This window comes from Sminthopsis crassicaudata, chromosome 2, assembly GCF_048593235.1.
Source record: "Sminthopsis crassicaudata isolate SCR6 chromosome 2, ASM4859323v1, whole genome shotgun sequence".
NCBI lineage: Eukaryota > Metazoa > Chordata > Mammalia > Dasyuromorphia > Dasyuridae > Sminthopsis > Sminthopsis crassicaudata.
In genome coordinates this window covers 50,712,239-50,736,920 of record NC_133618.1, presented here as the reverse complement: position 1 = coordinate 50,736,920, position 24,682 = coordinate 50,712,239, and the positions used below count along the sequence as shown (strand labels likewise).

The 24,682-nt window shown below is 44.1% G+C and overlaps 1 protein-coding gene across 3 annotated transcripts in view; it reads left to right on the top strand.

Moving 5' to 3' along the window:
* ZNF469 (zinc finger protein 469) overlaps positions 1-24,682 on the top strand; it is a 687,769-nt gene that overhangs the window by 548,257 nt on the left and 114,830 nt on the right. For all 3 annotated transcript variants that reach the window (XM_074286232.1, XM_074286231.1, XM_074286233.1), the window contains one exon: positions 3,474-3,614. The gene's annotated coding sequence lies outside the window, so the exon portion shown is untranslated. The remainder of the gene's footprint in view (positions 1-3,473; positions 3,615-24,682) is intronic.

Below are 24,682 nucleotides of genomic sequence, written 5' to 3'. Positions count from 1 at the left end.
GCCAGGAAGTGTTAAGTGTCTGAGGTCAAATTTGAACTCAGGTCCTCTGACTTCAGGGCTGGTACTGCCCCACCTAGATGCCCCAAAACTGAAGTTCAAAGGAGAAATAATTTGCCCAAAGTAGCACATTTTAAGTGCCAGATCAAGGACTAAAAACCAAGTATCTTGGCCGATGCTTTTTCTATTCTACATGTTTAATCTTTTCAATTTGACAGTTTTTTCAGAGTTTTGACTTCTTTTCAGGTAAATGCACCACTGTAGGCAAAGAAGGGTGATGGCCGTCCTAAGAGTCATAGAATCTCGTTAGAGTGGGAAAGAACCTTAACGTTCATCTCATCCAGTCTCTTTATCTTATAGATAAGGAAAAGTAAGTCTGAGATGGGAAGTGGGCCACTAAAGAACATGTAGGTAGGTAACTATTGCAGGACTGGGATTACAAATCATGGTTTCTGGACTCCAGATACAAGATTTTTTCCTTACATATCACAGTTATTTGCAACCTTTACTCTGGTAAAAAAAATTGTGAACTGATCCAGTCTTTTGGAGAGCAATCTGTAATTATGCCCAAAGAGTTATTAAACTACCTTTACCCTTTGACTCAGCAGTAGATTAGGAGATCTATTTCCAAGAATGATTAAGAAAAATAGGGGAAAAAAAACTACATTTATAGCAGCTCTCTTTGTGGTAGCAAAGAACTAAAAATTGCAGGTATGTCCATCAATTGGGGAATGGCTGAACAAATTGTGGTATTAGACCTAGGCATTCTGGGAAGATGGCAGAATAGGTCAGAAATTTCCAGGTTCTCTGGATTTCTTCCACAAACAGCCAGAAAATTGCCATGAAATTAGAGCAGCAAAAATAAAGGCAGTTGTCTTTCTAAGACAACTTGAGAGGTTTTCATAAATGACAGGACCTCCCAGGGCTGAGGTTTGGCCTGAATGAAGTGGTTGTCGATCTTTTAAAATTCCTATAGCTCATCAGCACTCTACCTCTACCATTACAAGGGCAATAAGTCTAAACTCTATATCCTCCGGTGTCCAGGACCAAACCCTGTCTTCAGAAGTACAAAACCACGATAAAGATTTTGAATGTTGAATCGATGACTACCTGCTGAATTTCTTGACATTCTCTCCGGTCCCTGTCTCATGGTGGTCATTTTAAGCTTCTTTATTTACCCTTCCTCTTGTCCCTTCATCCTACATATATCCCTCTTTCATCCTTTGTCCCTTAGCCTGTTGATATTTCACTCAAACTCCATTACTTTGCCCATTTGGATATGACACGGTGTCCTGCTTCATGTCAGAGTGTCCCAGAGAGACAATAAATTCATGGAGGTCTGATAGCAGGAGATTTTATATTCTTGGAGCCTCAATTAGTCAGGGGTACACACGCTTTCCTTCTTTCTGTAAATGACATTGATTGTCTGAGCTGTCAGTCAGTATCAGACCAATCAGAGATGTCTTAAATTTGTGGCTTAGCTGACATCCCCAACCAGTTAATGTGAGGAGATCTAGGTACACTAGAAGATGCTAAATGAGAATTCTTCCCCTCCCCCTTGTGGATTCAAAACAACTTGGGTTCTGATCATGGGTCTGAGAATGCCAAGTTCATCCCTTCATGTGATTTAGGGTTGGAAAGAACCTTGAAAATCATCTTGTCCAATCCCCTCATCTTTCAGATGAGGAAATGAAGGCCCAGAGAGTCTGTGGGCAGTGACGTGCCCAGAGTCCCATAAGTAGTGAGTATCGGAGTCCAAGTCTGTTTTAACTTCACAGACAACTTCCAGAACATTCCCCAAATAGGAGAGTGTCCCAGCATGATAAGGCCATGGCCTTATAAGAACCTTCATCCATCAATCATGTAGAAGAAAAAGAAAAGTACAGGATTTGGAGGTAGAGGAACTTGAGAAATCCCAGCTCTGATCCTTGCTTGCTGTGTGACCCTAAGCAAGTCACTTCCTTGTCTTCTCTAGGAATCACTGAAATGAGGAGACTGGACTGAAATTCAGATTTAGAAGGTGGATTCAATGGCCTCTGAGGTCTCTTCCCTTTAAATCTATATTGTGAGCAGCTCTAAATCTATGATCCGGCCAAGCTGGAAAGGCTATGGTTTTCTCTGTCTTTGTTAGGAAATATCAGAGGGGCTGACGCCCAGCCTCAAGGAGCTTCTATTCCAAACCCTGGGTCTTCCTCAAGATCACCCCCATAGCAGGTGCTCAGGAAGGAGTTGCTTTCTGCTTTACTTCCTCAGGTCTCATTATATCCATCTGTGAAACAGGTGTGCCATTGATCCTCTTCCCTCCCAGGGTTGCTCTGCATTCTCATTATTCCAGCTCTCTCCTAGCCTTTGAGAGCCTCAAAGGAAAGCTTGTCTGAGTGCCAAGTGGGCATCTTTTTGGCCCTTGGGTCCGTTTCCCCTGTGTCACAGTCACAAATGGAAAGCACTTGGTACCTGAGAGACTCAGAGGAAGAGAGACAAAGCAAACAGATAAACTGGAAACCACATAGATGGGATGAAACAGCTACATTTAGAGTTGTGCTAAATCCAGTGTTTCCATATGCAAAACTGGGGCCCTCTGCCGGAAGTTAATATTTTTTTTCCTGGGGGTGGGGGGAGGAAAGGGAAAGGAGCGAGGTAACCCTGGCAAAGGGATAGGGTAGATGCTACTAATGCCATCTGAGGTCAGTGGAGCTGACTGCTGGCTGTGGCTTAGAGGAAAGGGGAATCTTTCCATCAGGAAGATTTCCCCCATCCCCCATCTCCACAAATGACGGCGTGTAGGGGGAGGAGAGGAGAGAATCACTTGAAAGAAACATTTTTTTTAATCTATGCAAAAAAAAAAAAAAAAAAAAAAGAAGAAGAAGAAGCAGAAGAAGAAAGAAAGAAAAAAAACCACCCTAGTTTTGAGGAGAATGGAGGGAGAGGAAATGTCTTATTGTGTAACTTAACCCGGGCAGTGCCCCTTTTCTAGAAGGCGTTTGGAAACCCTGGACATCTGATATTTACCTCCCCGAGGGCAATCAAAGGCTCCCAAACGCGCTCGCTCCATTAGAGGCGATAGTTTGTCGCTGCTCTTCCAATTAGTGCCCTGCCCAAGGTTTCATTAAAGGGGCTGTTTTTAGGGAACTTGGCAGAGCTTTTGGTTCCCCGTCCAGCCCCGGATCCCTTACCCCGACCAGCTTCTCCCCCCCGCCCCCCCCGGCCCAATCCCAGAGGCAAGCAGCTTCCCCACCCCCACCCCCGTGTCGGCCGCCTGCTCTCCACATCCCCCTCCAACTTTCCACCCCCTGCCCCCGTTCTTTCTCCCCCTTGCTCCGAGGGGCAGATAAATCACTATGGGCTCGGCTCGGCTCGGCTCCTTTCCTCCTAACCTCACTCCTGTGCGCGCTACTGGCTGCTGGGGCGAGGAGGGGGCGTGAGCTCCAGGCTCCGTGACTGTGGTCAGTAATGAAGCCTTCTCTTTTTATCCGCAGATTACTAAGGAGCTGCACGGGGCCCGGCGGCGGCGGCGGCGGCAGCGGCGGCCGCGGCCGCTCCAATTCCGGACTTGTATTTTTAAACGCCCCCGAGGAGACCGAGAGCGCAGCCCTGACCCTCTGCAGCCTTAGAATGAGGTGAGTAAGCGCCGATCCGCCTCGCTCGCCCCCCCACCTCTCCGTTTCTCTAGCCGACGTGCCCCTGCTTCCCCTACCTGGGGGCTCAGTTGATAGTTTGAGCTTTAAAAAAAAAAAAAATCGCAGCCGAGCGTCGGCGCACATGCCAAGCAGTGCCCCCGGGGGCAGCGGCGGCTCGCCTACGCGGGGCTGGGAAGTCGTTTGCAGAAGCAGCCTCGGCTGCCAGTTTGCACAGCCCTCCCTCACTTGTCCCAGCGGATGCCCGCTTCCCAGAGCTTGCCAGCCTCGCTTTCATTCAGCGTTGCCGGCTGGGCCCGGAAGCTTTGGCAGCTGGGGGGGCGAGTGCCACCCTTCCTTGCCAACCGCCCCCCGGGGCTCCGCCTTTCTCCCTGCTGCCCGGTAGCTGGTATTAAGGGGTGGAGAGCCTCGGGAAGGTCCCGGCCTGGGAAGAGCCTGCCCGATACCAGCGGGCATAGCCTGGCATGGGCTGGGACTGAGTCGGAGTCTCCCTCGAGGGGCATTGGGGACTTTGTGCTGCTGCCCAGGGTAGGATTGCTCCCAAAGCCAAGGAGTGGATGCCACGGGGATGGCGAGCCTTTGGAAAGCTCGGGTGTAAAAAAAAAAAAAAAGAAAAGAAAAGAAAGAAAGAAAGAAAAAATGAGCATGATTGTGTGCCCCCGAGAGCGCGCTTGCCTTTGATGCTCGGAACTGGGGGGAACTTTCTCACTGTTCGGCTTCCCATCTAGCTGTCCTGCTAAAGCTGCTTTCCCCTTCCCCGTGCCTGTGCCATTGGATGCTTTCCCTGGGTTAGTTTTTAAAGAGCAATCTTTAAAGACACAGGACGGGCGTTCCCGTGCCCATGCATTGTGGCAGACCTGCTGTTTGAACAGAACCAATCCAAGCCGCCGTCTCTCTAGGGGACCGGTCCCCACAGGGAGTCCGGCTCTGAGGACAAGTCCCGTCTGTCTTCTTTGACCCGAGACAAGTCCTTCCCCCCACCCCTGGAAGTTTCGCGGGACACACCGCCCCGCGCCCCTTCTCTTGGCGGCCAATCCAATCAGTCAGCAATACAAGTGATCCCGTTGGATTCCGGGTCTCCGATCTCCATCCCAACCCCCTCACTGGAAAGGAGAAACCGATCCTGCTACTCGGAAGGCCAGGGTAATTTAAGTGACTTTCCATTTGCCTGCTAAGGAGAACCAAGAAATCACGGTTTTCCATCTTTCCCTTGAGTTGGGCGAGTCTTTAAAACCCCAGCCACTGTGGAGAAGCTTTTCTGTTCCTGAAAAGGTGCGGGTTTCAGGGTGGGGAGGGGAAAGGGGCTTGCAGAAACGGAAAGGTTGCCGGGGAAGCGAGGGGGGTTTCTCTTTTTTTACACGTTTTCCTAGCGGCGGCGTGCGGGTCCTGGACTCTGGGTGGAGTGCTGTCTTTCTGTGAGCCGTCTGACACCGAGGGTGTGGGGAAATATGCTTCCGGGTGGGTGCATGCAGGGGTTCCCCAGCCCAGCCGCCGATCTGGGCAGCCTGTGAGCCGGAGCCCGACCTGGAGCTAGAGCTAGCAGCTGGAAAACGCTGGGGGGTTGGCTGCGGCCAGCACGCCCTCCTCTGCGCTCCTGAGCCGGCTTCGGGATGCTGGAGACTGGTCAGGCGGGGGTAGTAAAAGCTGGAATTTGTGGGACTGAAGGAACGGACTGAAGAAAATCTCTCTCTCTCTCTCTCTCTCTCTCTCTCTCTCTCTCTCTCTCTCTCTCTCTCTCTCTCTCTCTCTCTCTCTCTCTCTCTCTCTCTCTCTCTCTTCTCTCTCTCTCTCTCTCTCTCTCTCTCTCTCTCCCCGTCTCTCTGTGTTTCTATCTCTCTCTTTCTCTCTGTCTCCCTGTCTCTGTCTCTCTGTGTGTCTCTGTTTCTCGCTGTCTCTCACTTTTTTCTCTCTCATCTCTCTCTTACTCTCTCTGTTTCTCTCTGTGTGTCTCACCGTCTGTCTCTCTCTCTCTGGAGTGGGGGAGGTGTGTGTATGTGGTGGGGGTGGGGGGTGCACGGAGAGGTACAACTCCTACCGTTACGTAAGAGCGCCAGGCCCCAGTGCTCCCGGCGCCGGGGACCTCTCACTTGCTGTCAGGAGTGGGGCCGATTCCCACCACATTCGTTTTCACTTTCTTTCCTCGACTTTTCTGCCGGGGAAGTGAGCAAGCTGGCAGGCGACCTCGTGGGCCGGGGCAGGGTTGCGAGGAGTGGGAGGGTGTCTGTTTCCGTAATTAGCTGTGACTTGCCCCCTGACAAACGGAAGGCTGTGCATTTGAGAGCGTCTGAATTTGTGGAGCTTCCCCGGGTGCCAAGTTTGCTTATAGGAGGGCTTTCAGAGCCTGGTGGAGCCCGAGCCGGCTTTAGCTCTTAACTCCTTCCCTCCCGGACAACTTTAGGCGGCAGCGCAGAGCCGGCCTAAGCCGGGACCAACTCACTTCTAGTTTTGCTTGAAATGCTCTGAATGTGACTCACGCTTTGCATTAACTCCTTCCACTGTCCAGAGCTGGGGATTCGTCTGGTGGCCTGGACACTGCTACAGGTGTTTTATTCTGGATGTAAGACTGAGTAGGCCTGTACTACTTTGATGGTCACTTGGGGGGGTCCTTTGGTCTAAATCTGCAAGCCCATAAACTTGGGGCAAATCTACATTTTTTTTTTAGCATTTCCTTCAATTATTTTCAAATATTCTAAGAGAGCGCCATTCACCAGACTGCCAAAGGGCACCAAGATCCAAACAAGACCTAGAACCTCTGGTCTGGATGGAATTCACAGACCAGATCTAGAACCTCTGGTTTGGATGGAATTTACAGACCAGACCTAGAACCTCTGGTCTGAATGGAATTCACAGACCAGACCTAGAACTTCTGGTCCAGATGGAATTTACAAAGCAGAGAGCCTTCCTTCATCTCATCTTCCCTTCCTTTTAAATGCTCTTTTCTTCTCGATATTAAATTGCATTATTGAATGGACAGGATATTCTGAAAGTCTTAAGCTATTAAAGTTTAAAAGTACACTAAAACTTTTGGAACACTGTATTTCCTCTCCTTCCCACCTGCCCTCCCCCTCCATCCCCAGTAGAAGTAAACTTCTCCAAGGCAGACTTTCATTTCTTTCGGCGTCTCCTCAGTGTCTGGCATATTGTTTTTCAGATATGGTCAAATCTACGTGACACCCTTTGGGGTTTTCTTGGCAGAAATCCTAGAGTGGTTTGCCTTTTTCTTCTCCAGTTCATTTTGCAGATGAGGGGCTGGGGCAGACAGGGTTAAATGACTAATCCAAGGCCACACAGTTAAGAATGTCTGAAGCTGATTTGAACTCTAACAGATGAGTTCTTGACTCCAGATGCTGCACTTTATTAAATATTATATTGAATTTGAGGGGGGTTGTGGCTGTTGAGTAGAGCAGGAGTCTGACAGAAGGTATGGCAGGATTCCAAGTTAAAGAACCTGAGTTCACAATCTGCCTCTACAATTAATTACTTAGATGATGATCTTAGGCTTTTTTTTTTTCTGAGGCAATTGGGGTTAAGTGACTTGCCCAGCATCACACAGCTAGGAAGAGTTAAGTGTCTGAGACCAGATTTGAACTCAGGTTCTCCTAACTACAGGCTGGTGCTCTATCCACTGCACCACATAGCTGCCCTTGGCTAGTCCTTTTTATACCTCTTGAATTCTAAGATTCTAAAACCTATGCTCTGTAAATAAGCTGCTTTATTTAACTCAGAAATTTGTCTTGGGAATCTAGGAAGTGGGGTCTGGGGGAAAGAATATGATACTCTGAACTAGAAAACCAGAGACACTGTCACCCCAGCTTTGTCAATAACTAACCATAGACAGTACACTGTTGGTAGAGTTGTGAATTGGTCCAACTATTCTGTTGTGGTCTTTTCTGACAAGGCAGTTGAGGTTAATACAGCTAGTGTCAAGTGTTTAAAGTTCTCATTTGAACTCAGGCTCTCCTGACTCCAGAACCAGTACTCTATCCATTGTATACAATGTGAGGGGTCCTTTAGTCTAAATCTGAGGTTCCTAACTTGCAAGCCCTGTCCCTCTGTTAGCTTCCTCTCTATTATTTTTTAAAAGGCAAAATATAACAGTTAAAGTGGGTAGCAGTCCCCCTCCCCAGTAGCCATGTGCTGTTACTCAAACGTTTTCTCTATTACATGGTATTTGCCCAGTTAGGCCCAGGCACACTAAACAAAGCTCTAGAAATGCTCAAGTACACAGCCTTAGAGACCATTCAAGATCACAAGAGATTTGGAACAACAACACCAGTTGGCTTTTTATTTGAACTAATTAATTATGGTGGCTAAATTGTGTAGCTTTTACACTGCTACTAAGCCCAATAGCCTCATTTTCTAGATGAGGAAACTGAGTTTGCTATTTGTCTGAATCCTGACTCTAATGCCTCATCCACCCTACCATGCTGCTTCTCATTGATGTAAATGATAATGGTTTTTAGGTTTCTCCAACCAAAACACCTGTCTCAACACCTACCTCCAGGTAGCTTCAAGCCCCGGAACATAATCCCTGAGACTTGACACTGTGAGTTTGGCCAGCCAGACCAACCATTGTTATGGTTAATTCCCTTCCCAAATAGGTCTGTTTACCCCAAGCTGCCCCCCAAAATCAAGCTAACTGTGTCTTGTCTGAGGCAGGGAGGTTGGGAGGGGGCGAGCTGACCATCTTGCTGATTGTTATGGCTGTAAGTGAAGACACACATGGCTACAGACTGGGCAGACAGACTCCTGGGGTCCAGCCAGACTACATTTTCTGTAGCTATGTGGGGCTGCTTGGGTTTCTTTGCTGAGTCTCCTCCTGTTCCCTCTAGTTATTCCCCTGGAATCACTGTGGTTAGGAGGAGGCTGCTTTTTTTTTTTTTAGAACATAGTCTAATCCTACAATCAACTTGTCTTAGAATCCAGCCTTCTTTTACCTATTGTCTGTGCCAGTGAATAAAGACTGATAGAACAGGCTAGTAAACACTTAGAACACCATGAATGAAGAGTCCATGCTTTATTCAGCCATTGTTCGTGTTCCAAGTTAGGTTTCCGTTCCCTGAACTTCCTACATCTGTAATTGGCATTAGTAGTGGACACAAAAATAGGAGTGTGGGAGGTTTGCTCCCTCCCTCCTTCCCTCCCAAGGTATCTTGGGTCATAAGTAAGCCCTAAGATCTTAGATGTAGAGCTGGTGGGGGGCCTTTGAGATCAGTTAGCCCAACCCCCTCGTATTTTATAGGAAAAGAAACTGCAGCCTGGAGAGGAGGGTTAATGTCTTCTAAGTCACAAAAGTAACAGCAATAAGTCATAATAATAATAGTGTGAATATAGTACTTATCTTCTACTAGGCATTGTGCTAAGAGCTTTAAAAATGTAATCTCATTTGATTCTCACAATAATCCTGAGGAGGAGGTGCTGTTATTATCCCCATTTTACAGTCAGACAGAAGATGACTTGCACAAGATATCTGAGAGCAGATTTAAAAGTAGGTCTTTCTAGCTTGAGTAGAAAGTAATAAAGAGCAGTAAGTAAGATGTTGTTCAGTTGTTTTTTTCAGTTGTGACCTGATTTGGGGTTTTCTTAGCAAGCAACTCATTTTGTAGATAAGGAAACTGAGGCAAATAGGGTTAAGTGACTTGCCCAAAGTCACATAATAAGTATCTGGGGTTAGCTTTCAACTGGGGAAGATGATCTTTCCTGACTGCAGATCCAGCACTTTATCCACTGCAGCGCCACCTAGCTGCTCTAAGAAAGGAAATAGTAAGGAGCAAAGTCAAGATTGGCACCCAGATTCTGCAACTCCCAAAGCAATGGCAATCTTTTAACTTTCTTGTTCCGGGCGTCCTGAATGCTGTAGATTATGTTCCATTCTCCTAGTTAGTTGGATAGGAACAAGATTACGGAGGGAAGATTGGGGGACTGAAAAGCAGAGAGCTGATAAAACGAGATCACTGCAATTCTGAGGCAGAATTGAGATCAGCAAATATCACTCCATCTCAAAATTGTTTTTGCTAATCACCCCACTCCCAACCCCCCATAAGTTTTTTCACTTGTGGCTATCTCCAACTACTCTTCTATACTGTAGGATCTGAGATCACTGAGTCAGCTACTGACTGTGGAAAGGCGGGACATTCACCCCAAAAACTTGGCATATGCTTATTAATCAAAATCCTCTTCTTCAACATTAAAAATCACTATTCTATTGCCTTTATTATTTATATATTATTCCAAATATGAACATTATATGCATGTTATTATTTCATTGTTTGTGGGATCATCATTAAGTTTCTTGATATTATTCATAGATTTTTGAGGAGCAGTATCGTAAAAAGGCTAGAAAAACCAGTTTTGGCATTAGGAAGGCTTTGGTTCAAGTCCCAGGATGACCCTGGGCAAGTCACTAGTGTTCTAGGCAATTTTAAGACTAATTTTCTAGGAGAGTTGCTGACTTAAAATGGAATAGAGCCTGGAAGTCCCCAAACCAATGAAATCACAGATCCAGTCCTTATTTCTTAGCTATTTGCACATAGTCAGCACTCCAATAAATGCTTTTTATGAATTATCAATGCTTCTATTTTGTTCAGTCATTTCAGTCATGTCTGACTCTTCCTGACCTCATTTGGAGTTTTCTTGGCAAAGATACTGGAATGGTTTGCCATGTGCTTTCTTCTTTCCTATTATAATATTGACATTACATTATCTTTCACTTTAAGGAGTATAATTTCCAATATAAGCTCTGTCTATAGCTAAAATCTATAGCTATAGACATTTGAGCTTTATTCTTTGGAAAGGAATGGATTTAGGTCCTTGAACATTAGCACTGTCACTTTAACTTTATGTCTGTTTTAACGTAACCTTTAATCTTTAATATTTCTCAATTTTTCTTCTTTTTTAATAATAGCTTTTTAATTACAAAATACATGCAAAGATAGTTTTCAACATTCACTCTTACAAAACCTTGCATTCCAATTTTTTCCCTCCCTTCACCTCCTTCCCTAGCCAGTAAGCAACCCAATATGTGTTAAACATGGGCAATTCTTCTAAACGTGTGAAACATATTTCCATATTTATCATGCTGCACAAGAAAAATCAGATCAAAAAAAAAAAAAAAGGAAAAGAGTAAGAAAGGAAAAAAAAAGCAAGCAAACAACCAAAAAGGTGAAAATGTTAGGTTTGTGATCTACATTCAATCCCCCTAGTTCTCTCTCTGGATGCAAATGGCTCTCTCCATCACAAGTTTATTGGAATTGGCCTGAATCCCCTCATTGTTGAAAAGAACCAAGTCCCAAAGAATCTTTTCCATTGGAGGACTCTATGTGTGTGTCTGTCTCTGTCTCTGTCTCTCCCTCCCTCCCTCCTTCCCTCACTCTCTCTCCCTTCTTTCTTCTCTTTCTTTCTCTCTCTCTATCTCTCCTTAACTCTCCTTCTTTCCTCCCTTCTCTCTCACTGTCTCTTTCTCCTCTTCTTAGTCTCTCTTTCTGTCTCTCCCCCTCCCTTTCTGTCATTTTAATGCTCTTTCCGTTATCTTACCAAATAAACTCAATTCAGTAGACATTTATTAAGCACCTACTATGTGCCAGCTCCAGATTCAGAGGAGACTGAGCCTGTACAATTTCATACTGTTGAGTCAAGGTGAGCAAATGCCAAGGATTTCTCCTTTGAATAAGATCTGTAATCACTAGAGACAGGGAAAATCCAAGACAAATAAGCTGACAAATCCAGTGTTAGTATATGGGCCTTCCTTTCTTCAGTGTCAGGGACATCCTTTTTATACCTTATCCTAGGACCATAGAGTTGGAACTGAAAAGGACCTCCAAGGTTATCTAGCATAGCGCCATCATGTTATAGATGTGGAAAATGACACACAATGAGGTTGTGACAGGCATGTAGGTACTGAGCATCAGAGGCTAAGATTTGAACTCAGATCTTCTGACTATCCAGGGCCATAGCTCTTTCCATTTCACTGCACTGCCTCCCTCAGGTCTTCTCTTTCTAATGCTTCATGTTCATGTTTTTCTATGACTCCTTCATTGAGAATTTGTCCAGTACACTGAAAGACCATTGGCTGGTCTTTGAATATGTCAGGCAGCTAGAAGGTGACAACTGGATGTGGGAGACAGGAAAAATGAGATCAACTCCTCCTCCCATAGTTGAGGGCCAGCTATATGAGCCTGAACTCTCACAACCTAGCTTTCATGCTCCCCAAAATGGACATAATAATAATGGCACTAATTTCACCCTAATGAAGATTGAGTGAGATAAAATGTATAAGATGCTCTACAAACCTTAAAGGGTTTTCATGGATACACGTAAGCTATTATTTCTCACGTTCCAACCAGGGTGGCTAGCACGTTGTTGGGCTTGGAGGCAAGAAGATCTGAGTTCAAATGTGGCTTAAGACACTTACTAGCTTGTAAAGCTGGACAAGTCATTTCATTTGATTGCCTTGAGAGGGAAATGGCAAACCACTCCATGATGTTTGCCAAGAAAACACCATGGACAGCAGGATGGTCCAGGCGATTACATAGAGTTAGACATGACTGAACAACATCAATGAGCGCAACATGGGTTATGTCTCCTTTTCTGGTGTCAATAGTTCTGGCTCCTGTCAGCTCGATATCTGCATTTCCTGCCTGAAGAGTCAGTTTATAAACTAGCATTTAGTAAGCATCCACTGTGTGCCAGTCACTGTGCTAAACACTAGGAATACAAAGAAATCTTCCCTCCCAAAATAAAACAAAATGAAATCTAGATGCTGTCCTCTGCTGGGCAAGACAAGATGCAAACAACATGTGAACACAAGCCACGTCCTAGATAAACTGTGGATAAACTTAAGTGGAAGGCATTAGTGTTAAGGAAAATCAGGGAAGACTTCTCATAGAAGGTGGCATTTTAGCTGGAACTTGAAGGAATTCAGCAGTCAGGGATAAAGAAGGAAAGAGTTTTAAGCAGAAGAGATGGTGGAGAAAAGTTCAGCCAGAAGAAAGGGCCAACCAAGAAGTATCTTTTGAATAGAGAGCAGAGGTTGGGGAGAACCAGTCTTGTAAGACTGGAAAGGGAAGAAGGAGTCAGTTATGAAAGGCTTTGAAAGCTAAACAAAGGATTTTATCTTTAATTCTCAAAGTACTAGGGAGTCATTGGATTTTATGAAATGGCCTGGGGGAGGAATATGTGTGAATGGAGGCTAGATTGTAGTAAAAGAGTGGATTGGGAAAGACTAGAAGCAGAGAGATCAACAAACTGGCCAATGGAGCGTAATGGAAAGATGCAGGGGATTCTGGACCTAACTTTGTGACCTTCAATACAATGATGTCTTTCTGGAACTAGGAAGGACCACTGAGGCCATTGCGTCCAGCACCATCATTCAGAGGTTAAGATTTGGCCATCATCTGACTCATCTTACCATATCACTCAGACTCATAGATGATACTGGGTTTTCTTCACATGTTTTCTTTAGGCTCTTCAACTGTGTAAGCTCCATTAAGGCAGGGACACCTCCCTTACACCCACCCCAGAGTCCTTGCACATAACTTCTCTACCAAACTCATTCCATCTTCTCCTGCCTCTATATTTTTGTCTGCTCATACCCTGCTTTATATTCCTTCCGTCTTTGAAGGCCCAGCTTCAAATATCTGCTACACCATCATTAAGTCAACTTGGCAGTGCCCACTCACTCATACTACTTTGTGCCCCTTTATACTTTTAACACGATCCAATTTATATTATAGGTATTCAGAACTATAGCTTCACTTATAGATTAGTCTATATCTTGATAGCAGAGACCATGTGTTATTCATCTTTATATCCCCACCCTACCCATTACAGAACCCTTTATGTAGTAAACACTTAATAAAATAGAATAGGATTCATCTCTGGTAAGTCAAGTGATATTTCCTTTTTCTGTATGCCTAATACAATGGCTCGATATACATATTGGTGATGATGTGATGGTCCTTACCTTTGGTACTTGCTGAATGTGTGGTGTTTTTCATCTCCCTTCCCGAGAAGGTGTTTTTGGTGTTTTTACCCCCTTTCCTAAGAAGTCAGAAAGGGCGTGATCACCTGTGTTCTAAAAACAAAAGAAAGTGGGAGATGTAGAGGGCTGCAACTCCAAAAAGGTCTGCTTGAATCAGACAACTGAGCACTTAAGGCTAATTACGTATTTGATGTGAGACAATGGCTCTGTATACATATTTAGATGAGATGGTGATGTGCAGTCTCTCCTCACCATTGGTGCTTGCTTGTGAAGACCGAGTTAGCCCCCTGGATGCCCCAGAATCAGCCAGAGTCAGGATAAGCAAAAGTCCTTGGTCTTTATTCTTAGTCTTTAGGGGTAAAAGTGAATTGGATGGATGTAGGATTTCCACTACCTCTCCTCTTCCTTTACCACCAAAAAGTGACTCTGGCTAGTCTTACTTCACCCCCTTGTCCCTCCTACAATTCTCTGTATACATCAATTATCAAGCCAGCACACAATAGTGGGAAGGGCCATTTCCAAGCTAATAGAGTATTGTCCAATCTGTAATTAGCCTTAAGTGCTCAGCTGTCTGACCCTAGTGCATCAGCTCAGAGTTTCAGTTCTTTACACTTGCTGAATGTTTGATGGTGAAGTAACCCTAGGCAAGGATTGGAGGTCTAAAGAAGAAAGCTCAGAGTCACTTGGCCACAGGATGAGGAGGAGAGAGACTGGAGACTCTGGACTCCAGAATCCAGGATACATCTTCGTCAAGCAGAGTGGCAGCTTGCCTGCCTGCTTCACTTCTCCCCCTAAAGACCAAGGACTTTGATTTATCCTGGCTGATCCTGAGGCCTTCCAGGAAGCTAGTCTGTACTTTACATATATAGAGATATAAATATCTAGATCTATCTATCTATCTATGTATATATTATATATATGTCTCTCTCTGTGTGTATATATATATATGTATGTATGTATATATAATAGACACATTAGAATAGAATGAAGACTCTTAGAGAACAGGGAAAAATTTGTAAGTAATGATTTGTGTCTGCATGCATAGTGCTTACTTAGTACAAAATTCTACATATAGAAGGTGAATAGAATAGACAGTGGGCTCTTAGTGGCTGGGAAATGTTGTATTTTTGTCACTGCATACTCAGTGCCTAGCATAGAGTTCTATCCATAACTGACATATAGACTAAACTAGATTCGAATAAGCATCTAGAAGGTAGGAGATGGTTCATTTTTGTGTTTCTGTGTTCTGTGTTTTGGTACCTACTCTGGTGCCAAGTGTGCTCAGTCAGTGTTTGTTGGGTGATAAGTTTGTTAAATGGATGAATAAATGGGTAGATTCCTTGCATTAAGGCAGCTTTGTCCTGTAAAGTCACTGACTTCCTTTTCCCCAGATTTAATGCAGTGTGTGTGTGCACAAGAAATATAGAGAGAGACAGAAAGAGAGAAACAGAGAGATAGAGAAAGAGAGAGAAATAGAGACAGGAAGACAGAGAGAGAGAGAGACAGAGACAGAGAGAGAGACAGACAGAGAGAGAGAAGAGAGAGACAGAGACAGAGAGAGAGAGACAGAGAAAGAGAGGAAGAGAGAGACAGAGAGACAGAGAGACAGAAAGAGACAGACAGAGAAAGGAAAAGAGAGAGAGACAGAGACAGGGAGACAGAAACAGAGACACAGAGAGACAGACAGAGACAGGGAGACAGAAACAGAGACACAGAGAGAGAGAGACAGACAGACAGAAACAGAAAAAGGAAGAGACAGAGACAGAGATGAAGAGAGACCGACAGAGACAGAGAGAGACAGAGTGTGAGTCTGTGCTGCGTTTTCAGTCAATAAGTAAATTCCTCTGAACAATTGGCTCAAATACTAGAGCTCTGATGCCACCATACATGCATGCCCCTTGCCGTTAGTCCGGTGCCAATGGGAGTGGAATGGAATACAGGGACGTTCCGTTCATCCTCGGCCATGGCTCCCAGACCTCAACCCTGTCCTTGGACTGACTCCGCTTGAGGCCGACTTCCAGAGCCAGAAACCAGACAGTGTTCATATTCATGAGTTACCATTGAGGTTTTCGTGACCGGTCTGCAGACTCCACCGCCCCACCCAGCAAACTCTGCAGAATGTGACAGTTGGGGAAACTCCATCAAGTGGCATTTTCTGCATGCTTCTTCGGCTGGCTCCTGCCAAGGTATCCCTGTGTAAACAGAGGCCTGCTCCCTTCTGAAACAGCTACCTCCTAGTGCTCTGTGTGGGCAGCCAGGAGCCTACTAGGACCCTGCAGATCTTCCCTAGCATTCATCCAAAGACACTAAATCGCAACTTTGAACGAGTCATTGAATTCAAGGTATTCAGCACCTAGAGAAAAAGAGAGACAGAAACAGAGACAGAGAGACAGAGACAGGTGAAGGGAGGGAAGGAGAGAGAAAGGAAGGGAAGAAGAGAGGCAGAGACAGATAAAGGGAGGGAAGGAGAGAGAAGGGAAAGGAAAGAGATACAGAGACAGATGAAGGGAAGGAAGGAGAGAGACAGAGAAGGAGGTAGGGGGAGAGAGAGACAGAGAGAGAAAAGGAGGGAGGGATGGTGAGAGATGGTGGGTAGAAGGAAGGGAAAGAGGGGAAGGAGGAGGGAAGGAGGAAAACAGGGAAGGAGACAGAGACACAGGCAAGGAGAGAAGAAAGGAGGGAAAGAGTAGGAGGAAGAGAAGGAGGAAAGAAAGGAGAGAGGGAAGGAGGAAGAGGAGGAAAAGGAGAAGGGAGAGGGAGAGAATAGGGCAAAGATAGACAGAGATAGCCCGACAGCAAGCCTACCATATCAGACACATCATAGATGATGCTAATAGGGATAGAATTTTGAAGAAGCAACATGATTGAGTAGAGAACATTTGGGACTTGGTATCAGGAAGGCTTGAGTTCAAATTCTGATTCTCACACTTTGTGACCCTAGCAAGTGACACACCCTCTCTGTGCCTCAGTTTTCTTAGCTATAAAATAGAAATCCGTATTGTACCTGCCTCCCAAGACTGTTATGAGGACGGATTGAGATAATATTTGTAAATGTGCTTAGCAGCGCCTGGCACAGAATACAGGATCACTAAATGCTCGCTTCCTGTCTGCTCTCCTTCCTCTGATCTTTTCAGAGGTACTGACAACTAGGGTTGGCCCAATTATTCAGTGGCTCAGAACTTATTTCTTGTAAACTTGGCCACATTTATCTTGAAATTCTCCATTAGAGGGATGTCGTATGGCAGAAAAGGAGGTATTTCTTTTCAGAGAGGAATCCGAGTTCTCCAAAGTGATGGAGGGCATCCCTTACTTGGACAAAAACATTCCTCTCCAGCCCACCCAAATGTTCATTGGTCTCTTCTTAAACACTTCTAATAAAGCTCTGCCGCTTCTGGAGAAATGTTGCCCATTTCTGGGCAGCTCTACATGTTAGAAAGGTTTCTCCTGCTTTGGGGCAGCTCAGTGGATAGAGCTGGCTCTGGCATCAGAAGGATCTGAGTTCAAATTCAGCCTCAGCACTTACTGTCCTGCAGAATTCACTTAACCCCAATTGCCTCCACTCCCTTCCCCCCCCAAAAAAAGTAATCTGCCTCTTTGCAACTTCTGCCCATCTCTCCAAGTTCTGCTTTCTGGGGCCTTATCATTCCACAAGAAAGTCTTTCAAATACTTGGAGAGTTCTCATCTCCCTCTCACCTCTTCCCCCCATCTTGCATTCCTCCTCAGGCTCTTAATAACTGGGTGATTTTAATTTTTTAATTTTTATAAGATTTTATTTTTCCAAATACATACAAAAAGTTTTCAACATTCACCTTTGCAAAACCTTGTGTTCCAATTTTTTCTCCTTCTCTCCCTCCCTCCCCAAAAGAGCAATCTGAATAAGGTTAAACATGTAGCTGTGTGATTCTAACCAAGTCACTTTATCTTTTTCTACCTCAGTTTTCTCTTCTGTAAAATGGGGATCATTCTAGCACCTAACTCCCAAGATTGTTAAGATCAAATGAGATAAAGTTGCTAAAGTGTTTCACAGATTTTTAAATGGCATATAATACTATAAAATGCTTGCTTTCTGTTCTTGCCGTCAGGGCTGTTGTCATTTTAAAATTAAATCTCTTTAATCCAAAGCCTTCCACTATCCACAGGCCATGAAGATTTAAGTCACCAAGACATCACTTCCTTCTCTTTGCTCCTGGCTGCCTCATCACTGTGGCAGGTGTGTAGATGAGGTCAGGTCATGTTGGACATCTCAGCTGTAGGGAGGAGATCGCTGCAAGGGGAGCCCAGCAGGGGCCAGGGAGACAGCCTGAATGAGAGGAAAGCTGACAAATTGTCAGCAAATGATCCAGTGAGTTTCAGTGGGCACAACAGGTCACAAGTGTCAGTAATAGAGCTACTAAAGATTTCCAGGTAGTTCTGCTTGGATCTTATTGATTTGACAATTTGCCCACACTTCCCTGCAATCCAAAATTTGCCCATATCAAAAAAGAAAATCTAAGACATGTCTTAGCAGAATAAAGTGGAGCTTGGACAGTTTGATGACAGGAATAATAATGCACTTTTATATTGTGCTTTAAGGTTTATACATTTCTTTATATTCAATATCTTATGAAATCCTCTGAATAACCTTGACAAAGGAAACATCTAAGTATTATTATTTCCATTTCAAAGGAGAGGGATCTATGTTTCAGAGAGGCTCTGCCTTTCTTTCCAAAGGTAGTTACAGCTGGAAAGTACTTCAGAGGCCTTCTTGTCCAACCATTTCATTTAAAAATAATAACTTTAGATCCAGCACTGTTGCAACTGGGTCTGTGTCCCAAAGAGATCATAAAAGGACCCACATGTGCAAAAATGTTTGTAGCAGTTCTTTTGTGGTGGCAAGGAATGGGAAACTGAGGGGATGCCCATCCGTTGGGGAATGGCTGAGTAAATTATGGAATATGAATGGAATGGGATATTATTGTTCTGTAAGAAATGATTAGCACACAGATTTCAGAAAAGCCTGGGGAAACTCACATGAACTGATGCTGAGTGAAGTGAGCAGAACCAGATCATTGTACATGGCAGCAACAAGATTATGTGATGATCAGCTATGACAGACTTAGCTCTTCTTAGCAATGCAGTGTTCCAAGACAATTCCAATAGACTTGGGATGGAAAATGCCATCCACAACTATGGAGATTGAATGCAGATAGAAGCATATTTTTTTCACTTTTTTTTTTGGTTGTTGCTATTTGCTTTTTTCTTTCTCGTGGTTTTCCTCTTTCCTGCTGATATTTTTTTTCCACATAACCAATATGTATAAATGATTGTACATGTATAACATATATAAGAGTGTTTGTTGTCTTGGAGGGAGAGGCAGATGGGAGAAAAAATTGGAATACAAGGTTTTGTGAAACTGAATGTTGAAAACTATCTTTACATGTAATTGGAAAAAATAAAATTCTGTTAAGTGAAAAAATAATAATTATTTACTTATACAAGCATTAAAGATCTCTCTCCCTTCTACTGTTTTCACTAGGCAACTCTGTGGTTCAGGGGATAAATAGGAAGATTTGCTTTTTGATCTGATCTAAAACTGTGTGACCCTGGGCAAGCTACTTAACCCTGATTGCCTCAGCAAAAAATTAATTAATTAATTAAAAACAAAAACCTTTATTTCATTTGACTCTAACCAATTTCCTCACCTATAAAATATGAATAGTTATTCCCAAGCTTGTTGTAAGGATCAAATGGAACAATATTTGTAAATTGCTTAGCACATAGCAGGCACCTAATAAATCTTTGCTTTCTTCCTCCCCTCCTGTCAAACAAACAATAAATTTGTTTTTTGTGGGGAGAAGGTGTTGGGAAGCAATCAGGGTTGGTGATTTGCCTAGGGGGATACAGCTAATAAATGCCTGAGGTCAGATTTGAACTCAGGTCCTCCTGACTCCAGGATCAGTGTTCTACCCATAAATAATAAATTTTTAAAAATTAAACCTTGATAACAACTAGACATAGTTTAATAAAACATTTCCACATTAGCCATGTTCAAAAATGTATGTCATTCTGAATTTTAAGTCTTTCACTTCTCTAGCAAGAGATGACCAATACATTTCATCTTCAGTTGTCTGGATTAATGATTTATCATTGTATTGATTAGAGTTCTGAGGCTTCCAAAGTTGCTTTTCTCCTTCATGTTGTCTTGCACACATTTTTTTCCCAGTTCTGCTCATTTTATTCTCCATCAGTCCATAAAGGCCATCCTTTATGGTTTTTTAGAAGCTGTTCATTTTATCATTTCTTTTTTTGGGAGGGGAGAAGGAAAGGAGGAGGAGGGAGTGGTGGCAATCAAGATTAAATGACTTGCCTAGAGTCACACAGCTAGTAAGTATCTGAGGTTACATTTGAATTCAAGTCCTCCTGACTCCAGGACTCTATCCACTGCCCCTTTATTTCATCATTTCTTATGTCAAAAAACAGTATCCTATTGCATTCATATAGCACAATTTCCCTCTAGGTGAGCTTCATTTTAATTTCTAACTTTTGGCTTCTAGGAAAAAGACTATTATAAACCTTTTTGTATGTATCAAATCTCTCTTTTTTTCTTTGATTTTTCTTGGGCATAGGCCTAGGACTGATGTAACTAGTTCAGAGGGAATGTACAATTTAACCTAGAGATTTTGGGTGGATGCTCATTTCCAGATAACCACACTGAGGCCCAAGGAGGTTGTGACTCTTCTTCAGAGTCCATCCCTCAAAGTGACATTGTTTTGGCATTAAGTCCCCATGGGACCCCAAACAATGCAACCTTTACCAAGTTTCATCCTAGGGGGAGCAGGGTCAAATTGATAATGCTCACTGTACATGCTAAAAAGCCAATCCACTGGCTTTGGGGAATGAATGGAGGAAAGTAGGAAGCAGCCCCATGCAAGCAGAAAGAACTGGATTGGGATGTGGAGCTTTTGGGTGCTGGTGCTCTGCCACCAGTTCATTGGCTGACTTTGAGCAAGACCTTCTGCCTGTTTTGAATGTGGTTCCCTTACTTAGATGAGAGGATTCCAAATTCCCACAGATTTGATGCTTTGTCCCATCTTCTTGGCCATAGGTTTTGTTTTTTTTCTGATTTCCTTTGCTCCATTCCTAACTATTCCTGAAATAATATTTGTGAAAATCCTGATTCTTCTTCCCTCCAATTTAATTTTAACAATATTCACTAAGCTCCTACTATGTGCAAAATAATGATAAAATATCCCTCCAAAAGATCAAGAAATTTTCCCCACTCTTTCCTCACTGGGCCTCCCTCACCTTCTCAGCTGTGCCTCCTGCCATTCTCACTAATGGTGTAATTAGATGGTTACAGTGAATTTTTTTGGTTCCAAGAGCATGTCAGTCTTGTTTCCCCTTCCCATAATGTTTGTTCTTCTGGATTCTGTCTTTCTTACCTCTTCTTCCTCCTTCTCCTTCTCTTCCCTTAATCAAAGAGGCCTTTCATTTCCTTTGTTAGGTGCCAGATATGTACCATTTCTTCCTTCTCTTCATCCTCTTCCTCTTCCTCATTCTCTTTCTCTTCCTCTTCCTCTTCCTTCTCAGGTGTCAGACATGTGCCATTTCTTCTTCCTGTTTCTCATTCTCCTTCTCTTTTCCTCTTCTTCCTTCTCTTCTTCCTCCTTCTCAGAGGGACTTCCATCTTCTCCGCTAGGTGTCAGACATGTGCCTCTTCCTCCTTTTCCCTCCTCTCTCTCCATCTCCAGAGCATCCTTGGCTAGACCAAGTAGCAAGTGGACATCAAACCCCTGCCCTGATCCTACAATGATGCTCAGATTACTTTATCAAGGGAGCTTGCACCAAGAAACGGCTCTTTCTGGAGACAGGAAGGCTGACTTTGGATTTCTTGCCCTCTCTCTACATATGTAGAATACAAAACACATGTTTTCCACAGTCTCCATCAGGACATAGAGGAAATCCTAAAGCAAAGTTTAGAGCAAAGGCTCTGAAACTGGTTCCTTCACTATGGCTTTGGCTTATCTGCCAAGTATTTGAGAGGAAGCGTGGTGTAGTGGAAGGAGACTGGTTTGGACACAGATTCGAACCCTTCGTACTAGCTGAGTGACCTTACACAAATTACTCAGAGTCTAGTGACCTCAGTTTACTCATGTGAAACTAGATGGTTTCTGAAGTTTTTCTTTTGTTTGTTTTTTTTTTTTTCCACATAGGCTCAGGGGAGAGTTGTGGTGAGACAAATTTGAACTAGATTCAGGGAAAAGCTTACCAGTTAGAGTCTGTACAAAAGCAAAGTGGGCTCTTTGGGGGAGGAAATAGGGAGATCTGAATTCGAGTGTTTCACCTGGAGTCCGGATTTCAAGTCCAGCCTCAGATACCTTCTAGTTGTGTGAATCTGGGCAATTTGCCTCAGTATCATCATCTGTAAAATGGGGATAGTAACAGCACCTACCTCCCAGAGTTGTTGAGAAGATCAAATGAAATAATACTTGTAAAGTGCTCAGTCCAGTACTGGACGTGTAGTAGGAGCTATGTAAATGCTTATTTCCTTCCTTAATAGATGCTAAATGTCTGGTTATCAAGGACATCTGACATTTCTATAGAGTTTTTAGGCATTTTACTTAACGTTGTCATTTGATGAGATAATAGAATCTACCGATTAAAGGGGATTTCTCTTTAGGTCCAGGTGGGACCAAGGAAATGGTATGGTGGAAAAAATGTTGAATTCACAGTCAAAAGACCTGAAAATTCTGATGACTTGATGTAAATCACTTAACTTTTCCCATTTCCTTCTCTTCTTCCTCCTCTTTCTCATCATTCTCCTCTTCATTAATTATTGGTTCTAAGCCGTCTAATACTATCTTTCTCCTCCTCTACTTCTTCCTCCTTTTCTTCCTCCTCTTCCTCTTTTTCCTCATTCTTCTTCTCTCCTCTTCCTCCTTTTCCTCATTCTCTTTTTTCTTCCTCTTCATATTCTTAGTATCCTTTTCTCCTCCTCTCCTTCTCTTTCTCTTCTTCCTCATTCTCCTTCTCTCTTCCTCTTCCTCATTCTCCTCTCCTCCTCCTATTCTTCTTCCTCATTCTCCTTATTTCCTCCTCTTATTCTTCCTCACTCTCCTTTCATCCTCCTCTTTCTCATTCCCCTGTCCTTCTCTTCTTCTTCCTCATTCACCTCTCCTCCTCTTCCTCATTCTCTTTCTTTCCTCCTTTTCCTCCCTCTTCCCAAAGGGACCTTTCATCCCCTTCATTGGGTGTCAGACATGTGCCTCTTCCTCCTTTTCCCTCCTCCTTCCCTCTCTCCAGAGCATCCGTGATTAAATAAAGTAGCTTCCTCTTCCTCATTCTCCTTCTCTCCTCTTCTTCCTCATTCTCCTTCTTTCCTCCTCTTCCCCATTCTCCTTCTCTCTCCTCTTCTTCCTCATTCTCTCTCCTCTTCTTCCTCCTTCTTCTCTCTTCTTCTTCCTCATTCTCCTTTTCTCCTCCTCTTCCTCATTCTCCTCTCCTCTTCTTCATTTTCATTCTCTCCTCCTCTTCTCATTCTCCTTCTCTCCTCTTCTTCCTTATTCTCCTTCTCCTCCTTTTCGTCCTCTTTCTCATTCTCCTTCTCTCCTCTTCTTCCTCATTCTCCTTTTCTCCTCCTCTTCCTCATTCTTCTTCTTCCTCATTCTCCTTCTCTCCTCTTCTTCCTCATTCTCCTTCTCTCTTCTTCTTCATTCCCCTTTTCTCCTCCTCTTCCTCATTCTTCTTCTTTCCTCTTCTTCCTCATTCTCCTTCTCTCCTCTTCTTCCTTATTCTCCTCTCCTCCTCTTCCTCATTTTCCTCTCATCTTCTTCCTCATTCTCCTTCTCTCTTCTTCTTCCTCATTCTCCTTTTCTCCTCCTCTTCCTCATTCTTCTTCTTTCTTCTTCTTCCTCATTCTCCTTCTCTCCTCTTCTTCCTTATTCTCCTCTCCTCCTCTTCCTCATTTTCCTCTCATCTTCTTCCTCATTCTCCTTCTCTCCTCTTCTTCCTTATTCTCCTCTCCTCCTCTTCCTCATTTTCCTCTCATCTTCTTCCTCATTCTCCTTCTCTCCTCTTCTTCCTTATTCTCCATCTCCTCCTCTTCCTCATTCTCCTTTTCTCCTCCTCTTCCTCATTCTTCTTCTTTCCTCTTCTTCCTCATTCTCCTCTCCTCTTCTTCCTTATTCTCCTCTCCTCCTCTTCCTCATTCTCCTCTCATCTTCTTCCTCATTCTCCTTTTCTCCTCTTCTTCCTCATTCTCCTTCTCTCCTCTTCTTCCTTATTCTCATTCTTCTCCTCTTTCTCATTCTCCTTTTCTCCTCCTCTTCTTCCCTCTTCCCAAAGGGACCTTTCATCTCCTCCATCAGGTGTCAGACATGTGCCTCTTCCTCCTTTTTTCCCTCCTCCTTTCCCCTCTCCAGAGCATCCTTGATTAGACAAAGTAGCCTCCTCTTCCTCACTTGCAGCATGGAGGATCTGGGTGATTTCAGAGCTCCTTTCTAGGTCTATGGGCCTAGATTTTGAAAGTCCTTTTGAGCTCCGGAGATTCTGCACATCCAATTCTAAAATCTCTGATGGTTTCTCGCCTCTCAATCCTGGTAGAAGGGCCTACTGGGTTAAGGGAAGTGAGTGGCTGACGGTAATTGGCACTGGGCACACCGGGCCTCTCTGCCCTTCCCCTGAAGGGCTTTCCCCCACCCTGACCCAACGATCGTCCAACAGTAACCGGCACTGGGCACATCGGGCCTCCTCCCCTCCCCCCTAGAATCTGGGCTCCCCCCCACCATGACTCACACCCACCTCTGGGTGTTCGCAGGGGGTGCTCCCCTAACACTTCCCGGCCCAGCTGTTCTTGAAAGAGCCGTCTATTTAAAGAACTGGTGTTGCAATTGCTTGTTGAAAAAACTTTGTTGGCAAGGCTCGGCTTTTTTTCTTTGCCTTCGGGACACTGAGAGGTTGGAACTAAAACCTCCTGTTATCCTGGCATGGAGCAGCGCTCATGCAATAGCCGAGTCGGGGCTTTTTCCCCCACTTTAACCAGACCAGACGCCGAGCATTGTATTCTGCTATACAGAGGAAGCCCCGTCCATC